The sequence below is a fragment of the Hyaena hyaena genome, unplaced genomic scaffold (assembly GCF_003009895.1).
Source record: "Hyaena hyaena isolate Hyena2069 unplaced genomic scaffold, ASM300989v1 scaffold_198, whole genome shotgun sequence".
In the NCBI taxonomy this organism is placed as follows: domain Eukaryota; kingdom Metazoa; phylum Chordata; class Mammalia; order Carnivora; family Hyaenidae; genus Hyaena; species Hyaena hyaena.
The window spans coordinates 265,921-273,135 of record NW_024080829.1 but is presented as its reverse complement, the minus strand read 5'-3'; the positions used below and the strand labels follow the sequence as shown (position 1 = coordinate 273,135).

The 7,215-nt window shown below is 35.7% G+C and overlaps 1 non-coding gene across 1 annotated transcript; it reads left to right on the top strand.

Moving 5' to 3' along the window:
• Window positions 1–5,646: 5,646 nt before the first annotated feature.
• Window positions 5,647–5,750, top strand: LOC120238046. Its single transcript, XR_005530127.1, has one exon. It is a non-coding gene; the product is annotated as a U6 spliceosomal RNA (small nuclear RNA).
• Window positions 5,751–7,215: the final 1,465 nt, after the last annotated feature.

The window sequence follows — 7,215 nt, the reverse complement described above, 5'->3', positions numbered from 1 at the left end:
AGTTACATAACATAGAGTATTTTTCAGTTTTTCTGAGGCATGAATTTGAACTTAGTATGTCATAAAACCAGAAGACAGGGAAGGAGTAACTAGGAAGCCAGTAGATCTAGATGTCCACCAAATGTCCTGACTTCAGCAGGGGTGGGATTTGCCAAGAACTTTCAGGAACACTATGGTTCTCATTAAGCGTTAAGAATTACAAAATATTCTCACTTAGGCTATAGTACAGTTTGTGAAGTAAATGATATTCTATAGGATCTCTTCCCCCTGACAAGAAGTTTAGAGGGTAAGAACACCCTTAGAAATATGTGTGCTTAATAAATCTTATCAACTTATAATTTTCTAAATTTTTATTTGACTTGTTTATTTGCTTTGCAGTCGTTTAGATGCTTCTGGCCTCTCTCAACAATGGTATGCTTATCAATTTTTCCTTGTTTTCAAAGCTTTTTTGTTTTATGAATAAAGACCTGTATGACTCATAAAGGCACACATACAATGCTTTCTTACTCAACACATTGTTTCCTGATTCACAGTTTCCTTGAGGGTTGTACTCTTTAACAATGTGAAAAATTTTTTATACTTGATTTTTGAAGTTGGCCTTAAATTCTACTTTGTTTGAGTTAAGACTGCCTATTGGTACTCTTGTTTTTATTTTTTTAACTTCATAAATATACTAGTATGATTTCTTAGTAACTATGTTGTTAAAATATGGTTGTTTTAAATAATTGAAAGTTGGATTTTGTTTTAAATACTGTTAATGTTTTGTCTTTTTAAATTTTAAATTAAAATATTTTTAATGAGCAATACAATCAAATGACACAAAATCCAAAATGTACACAATGGAGGGGCACCTGGTAGTTCAGTCGGTTAAGTGTCCGACTTTGGCTCAGGTCATGATCTCACAGTTCATGGGTTTGAGCCCTGCATCTGGCTCTGTGCTGATGGCTCAGAGCCTGGAGCCTGCTATGGATTCTGTGTTTCCCTCTCTCTGCCCCTCCCCTGCTCACTCTTTCTCTCTCTCTCCCTCTCTCTCTCTCAATAAAGAAATAAATATTAAAAAAACAAACCAAAAAACCCAAAAGTGTATCCAACAGTATATAGTGAAAAACTTTCCTTCTATTACTGTCTTCTGGATATAGTTTTTCCCTCTCAGAAGTAACCAGTGTTATCATTTTCCTATGTATTTTCTCTTTTTGAGGGAGAGAGGCAGAGGAAGAGGAAGAGAGATCTTAAGTAGGCTCCACACCCAGCACAGAGCTAGACTTGGGGCTTGATCTCATGATCTCCACCAAAATCAAGAGTCTGAGGCTTAACTGAGCTACCCACGTGTCTCTCCTGTGTATCTTTTTGGAGATAATTTATCATGATATAAAGCAAGTGTATAAAAGCATACATTTTTGTACATATCACACACACAAATGCACACACACACACAGAGACATGTGCTATTTCTGTGACTTGCCTTTTTTTCTTAACAATTAACATTATAGATTATTCCATATCACTACTTCATTCTTTTAGATGCCTGCATACAATTTCATTTTGTATGTAGGTACAATTTATTTCACTATTCCATGGGTGTATACTTAGGTTGTTTTAAATCTTTTAATATTATAACTTTACAGTGAACAATCTTGTACGTATACTCCTTTCTCCATGCTAATATATCTGTAAAATACTAGAAATGGAATTGCAAGATCAGAGGGCATTTAAAATTTCTTTTTAAGGGAATATAATTTTTTTCAATCTTGAGTAGGTAATACAGCACACATTACACAATTCAAAAGAAACAAGATAGGCAGAATGATCCCCTTCCAAAAAAAAAAAAAAAAAAAAAGGTTCATTCTTATCTCCAGAACCTGTGAATACAATACATTACCTTACATAGGGAAAAAAAAAAGGACTTTGCAGATGTGATGAAGGTTAAGGACCTTGAGATGGGGAGATCATCCTGGATTATTTAGATGGACCAAATTTAATCACTCTAATTGGAGAGCATTTCCTGGCTAGAGGTAAAGAGAAACATGGAGACAGATGGAAGATTAGAGAGATGTGGTGTTGCTAGATGGAGAAAGGGGACTGTAAGCCAAGGAAGACATGTGGTCTTTGGAAGCTGGAAAAGGCAAGGATATAGATTCTCCCCCAGAGTTTGCAGAAAGATATACAATCTTCTGGTCACCTTGCTCTTAGCTCACTGAGACCTTTGTCAGACTTCTGACCTACAGAATCGCAACATTATAAACCTATACTGCTTTAAACTCTGAATTTTATGGCAATTTGTGAAAGCAGCATAGACTACTAATAAAAGGGAAAAAGATTAAGAATAACCATCCACATCCCCCTTCTTCTAAGCAAACTAACTCATTCCTCTCACCAGATGGAACCATTTTCACCTTCTTGGTCATGCTTTCTGAGACATTCTGTGCATTTATAAGCATTTACATATATTATGTCATGGAGTCTAAGGCACATATTCTTTTCTTTCTTTTTAAATGTGAAATTAGGATGTATCTTAGGATGAAAACTGAGTCCTTCTAGAGGAGTTGCAGTTGCTTCTGCCAGTCATCTGAAGTTCTACCAACCTGAGACTACTCCAAATTAAATTATCTAGGTTAAAACTCTTCTGTTTTCTTGAACTATGTCGATGATGTGAATTCGCTCCACAAAGCTGTGTGAGTATTGGCTTATGGTTCAAATTCCAGGAAGAGATTATTTTTCTCTCTCCAAGTAGTGTCAAATTTGAGACATGCTAGTTTCCCGCTATCTCCCCATATGGTGGGTTTACTTTTCATTTACCTTTAGTGAGGATGTAGCAATTTGGTGACTCAGCTGTATGTGTGTATTATCAATTAGATTCTCCCTCTTTGTTGTTTGTCCTTCCTCCTTATATAATTGCAAATTACAATTGAAAGTTCCTTAAATTTGATGGAAAATACCATGTAAGAAAATTTCATTCAGTGGGAAGAGAATGTGTTTTCTTTGGTGTTGTAGTCTTTGGAAATCAAAAGATGCTGCCAAACTGTTGTTTAAAAGAGAGATAGCAGGAATCATTGCAACCATTCACATAAAGACCATTCTTTATTCTCCACCATTTAATCTCAGATATAGACAATCACTAATATGAATCTCATCAATAACAAAGAGAAATATTGACTTTTACTTGCTTGAATGTTGGTGTATGTTTTGCCACACAATCTGGACAGGTTGCTCCCTTTATAGTCTTTATCCAAGGCATTCTCTTCCCTCACCTCTCTTCCTGTGTTGGACCATGTTTCCTATTGCTCATGCATTCTCTTTCAGGGTCAACTTCATTTTGCTAAAGCATCCTGCCACTGCTTCCTGGGAGCAAGAGGTGAGAGATAACATTTCAAAGATAATTTATGTCTCACAATATCTCTATTCTAATCTTATTGTGTTTACTTGTTATTTTGGATTAGTATAGGAATCTGGATTGGAAATAATTTTTCTTCAGCATTTTGAAAGCATTGCCGTGTTGTTAGCTCCCAGTGGTGATGTTAGACACTGGAAGCCATTTTGATTCTTAATTCTTTGTATGCAACCTGCTGTTTGTTTGATTTTGCTGCTGTTTTACTTTTTATTCTGGAAACTGTTAAGTTTTTCTCTTTGTCTTCATTTTTGTACAATGTTACAGTAATGTGGTTTACTGTGGGTCTGTTTCTTACACTGTGTTGGGCACCAAATGGACCCTTCCATTCAGAAACTCATGTCTTTCAATCCTATGGTATTACCTTTAATTATTTTATTAATGATTTTCTCCCTCTTATCACTCTATTTTTCTATTCCTTTGCCCTCTTAGGAACCCCTATTAATCAGGTGTTGAAACTCCTAGAATGGTCTTCCAATTTTCTTATCTTCCACTCCTATTTTTCATCTCAGTGTTCTTTTGCTCTATATGATGGGGCTAATTTCCTTAACTTTACGGTGTTTGTTCATTTTTAAATTTTAAAATTTATTTTGTTTTGTTTATATATTTATTTCAGAATATGTTTTTCCTATCATGCTTTACATTTTAAGAGCTTGTTCTGCTCTCTAAATATTTTTTTCTTGTAGGATGTACCTCTAGTTTCATGAATATAATTTATTGTCTTGTCACTCTGCTGCTATCAATGGTTTCTTTGTAAAGTGCTATCTTGTAAAAAAATACGTTTGACTGGTTTCCATTCATTCCAAACTTCTTTTATTCCTTTTGGTTGGCTTAAACCTTATCTCATATAGGAGAAGCTTTCCTCAGATGGAAGTTCTGGGATTTCTGGTCATGATTAAGAAGGAATAAAAAGTTACTGGAAGTATTAGACATATGGATGAGATTGCCAGCTTCAAACTACAGTGCAGGGTGATCTAGGAGAGCTAATAATGGTTTGCATGTCATGTGATTCCTTATTTTCATTGGGTACTCAATGTTTAACCATGTGTGGAATCCTCCTTTCCAGATAATTATTCTTTTATCTTCGCCAGACAATAAAACTTGGAATTTCTTCAGGAATGCAGAAAGAGTAGCCACCTGAAGTCATGGAGTAGGAGAAGGTCCCTTAGCTTTAGGGATCTAACTCCTCCTTAAATGCCTCTTTTCCATCTTCCATCTTATTTTAACATCACACCCTTCACTCTGATTCTAAAGTTACCCAATTCTGCTTCACCTTGAGGCTCATGGAGAGCTTCCAGTTTAAATTGGATTGACTCTCAGATAAATTGTATGACTTTCCACCAATTTTTGTTTTTTTGCTTGTCATCTTAATTCTTCCAGATGCTTGAGAATTTTTTCTTTGAATCTTCAAAATTAAAACTTTTTCCCCCTGTATATTAGAAGGCTTTTCAATTTTGTCTTCCATGTCATTAATTCAGTGTTTTCAAAAACAAATTTGTCTCCAATATTCATTTTACTTGAATATTGAATTTTGGGTTTTTTCCATCTTTACAGAGATACAGTTGACCTACAACATTATATAAGTTTAAGGTGTACAATGTGTTGATTTCAGATACTTATATATGACAATTATTGTCATATATATAATTATTGTCATAGCATTAGCTAACATCTGCATCACTTTACATAATTATCCTTTCATTTTCATGGTGAGAACATTTAAGATTAATTCTCAGCAACTTTCAAGTATATAATGCAATATTATTAGTGATAGTCACTATGTTATACATTAGATCACCAGAACTCAGCCATCTTAAAGTTGGAGGTTTATATTCTCTGACCGACATCTCTCCTCTCCCCACCAGGGGAGGTCTTTTATCTAGTTTGATATGGAAGAGACAGAAGTAAGAGTTCTGCCTACCTAATATCCGTTTCACAATGATGCTGTGGTATTCTGCCTAGAGTGGGAAGCAGAGGAGGGAAAGAAAGTCTTGCTTATGGTTTCTTTGATTAAATCAGAGACTTACTCATTAACTAGATCAGCATGGGATTCTCTTTTCAAGGGGTTGACTAGAGGGTGACAGAGTCCATGGCTTGACACACCTTTACTTAAGCCTTGAAATCTAAGGACTTTAAAAGGTTTTCCAAGTGGGGATCACTCTAAGACAGCTCAGGAAATGTATGGCACAGATCTAGAAGAAAAAGTTGCAGGGCTCAGCTTATGATTTTCCATGTAGAAAGAAATGCTGAAAACTGACCTTGTGCTCATTTTGGCAGCACATATGCTAAAATTGGAACAATACACACGTTAGCATGACCCCTGCACAAGGACGACATGTAAATTAGTGAAGTGTTCCATATTTTTTAAAAAACAAAGAAACAAAAGAAAAGTTATCTCCTATCTTTCTTCTTTTCCCTGTTAGTCTGCTGTCTAGGTCACACAGAGCGCTGTAAATAAAATCCTGCTTCACACAAAATGGCGTGAGTCTTCCAGTCCGAACCGAGTTCCTAATTCTCAGTGGAGCTTCAGCCTTTTTTTTTTTTTTTTTTTTTTTTTGTGAAAGAAAGTCAGGTCTAATTTATTCTAATTTCCCTTGAATAAACTTCAAAATCGCCAGAGCAGACCTAAGGATAATTTTTGCACCAAATCAGTCATAGAGATTTGCTGAGGGGAAGGTCTACAAATCAAATGCAATGGGCTTGGTTTGTGCTCTGCTTTGTTTTGGCCCTCCTGCCCACCTGTCCTTACTTTCATGATTTGGGAATAAGAACTGATTTCTCTTTCAGTAGATGGGGGAGAAAACGAAGCAGTTAGATTTAGGGAAAGGAAATAGAATAAGTAACTACCAGAGAATAGAACTGGAAGATAAGGATTTTAGCATTTCTGTTGCTGTTAGTTGTTTGTTTACTTGAACATTAAAGCCACTTGACTTGAATGGGGTATTTACAGCTTTGAACTACCAAAAAATAAATCTAGCAATACATTTTTAAAAATGTTTATTTATTTATTTTTGAGAGATAGAGGGCAGGGCAGAGAGAGAGGGAGACAGAGAATCCCTAGCAGCCTCTCCACTGTCAGTTCAGAGCCTGATGTGGGGCTTGGAGCCATGAGCCATGAGATCATGACCTGAGTAGAAATCACGAGTCAGATGCTTAACTGACTGAGCCACCCAGGTGCCCCAGAAAATACAATTTTTAAGCGAAGTCATTTAATACATTCTCTTTTCCTCCACATGTTATATTCCAAGGTACCCAAATTCTTAAGGCTTTGCTGATAAAGTCATTTAGAGGTATATGGATTACAATAGGACAAATCTTGATTCCATTTCATTCATAGTTTTTAATTAAAAATATGTATTCTTGCATTTGTTTTAACACACATGTATCCTGATGGAGTACCTCATCATATGGACCATCCCCTGTGCTTGTCATACAAATCTAATACATAGCTCCTTTCCTCAACAAATTAACAGTCCAGTTGAGGAGACAACAGATGAAAACATGTTGCAGCATACTATAGTACATATAGAGGTTATCTGTATATAACAGAATTTAGAGCTTCAATTGTATATCACAGAATGTGGCGTAAATGCAAAATGGCTTTTGTTGACTCTTAGAGATGAAATGTTCAGGGGAAGGTCTTTCATTGTGTGCACAAATACATGCCCATTGGTCCTCATATTCAGTCCTCTCCAAGTAGTCCTGTCTTTGCCAGGCTTATGTCATTATCAGCTTGATTCTTTAAGTAAATAGAGACTGTTAAAGAAAGCCAAAATTGGAACCTAATTTCACCTTCAAGTTGGTCCAATTTGTTTTGTGAATGCCTACCT